The sequence below is a fragment of the Cynara cardunculus genome (genome assembly GCF_001531365.2).
Source record: "Cynara cardunculus var. scolymus isolate 2C chromosome LG 6, CcrdV1, whole genome shotgun sequence".
NCBI classification, from domain to species: domain Eukaryota; kingdom Viridiplantae; phylum Streptophyta; class Magnoliopsida; order Asterales; family Asteraceae; genus Cynara; species Cynara cardunculus.
Genome location: NC_037533.1, coordinates 2,268,672 through 2,269,214, shown reverse-complemented (window position 1 = coordinate 2,269,214; position 543 = coordinate 2,268,672).

The following is a 543-nucleotide window of genomic DNA, read 5'->3' as shown; positions in this document are numbered from 1 at the left end:
CAATCAATATACATAGGGATTGATTGATTTGAGAACTACAAAAAATTCAAGAATTGCATGTTTTGGCGTATCTATGCATTAATATATATATATATATATATATAGAGAGAGAGAGAGAGAGAGAGAGAAATTGAATTTGAAACCAGTTTTCGGTGGCACGTGTCCCCGGTGTCAACAATCAGTACGAGTCGAAGGGGACGTTCATGAACTATTCATGATGAATGTGTGTGTGTGTGAGAGAGAGAGAGGGGTTGAATTTGAAACCGATTTTTGGTGGCACGTGTTCCTGGTGTCAACATTCAAGGTGAACGTTCATGAATTATTTGATGAATATATACGATTATGATTCATGTTAAATTGATTCATTATTGCAAGATAAATAATACACATTTATCATGAATGATGAATAATCCTTGGAGGTGTGACATATGTTGCATTCTTCTTTGCCTCCAGGTTTATAACCGAAAATCGGTTTTCATTTGAACCTGCCAATGTGTGTGTGTGTGTGTGTATATATAGAGAGAGAGAGAGGGGGGGGGGGGG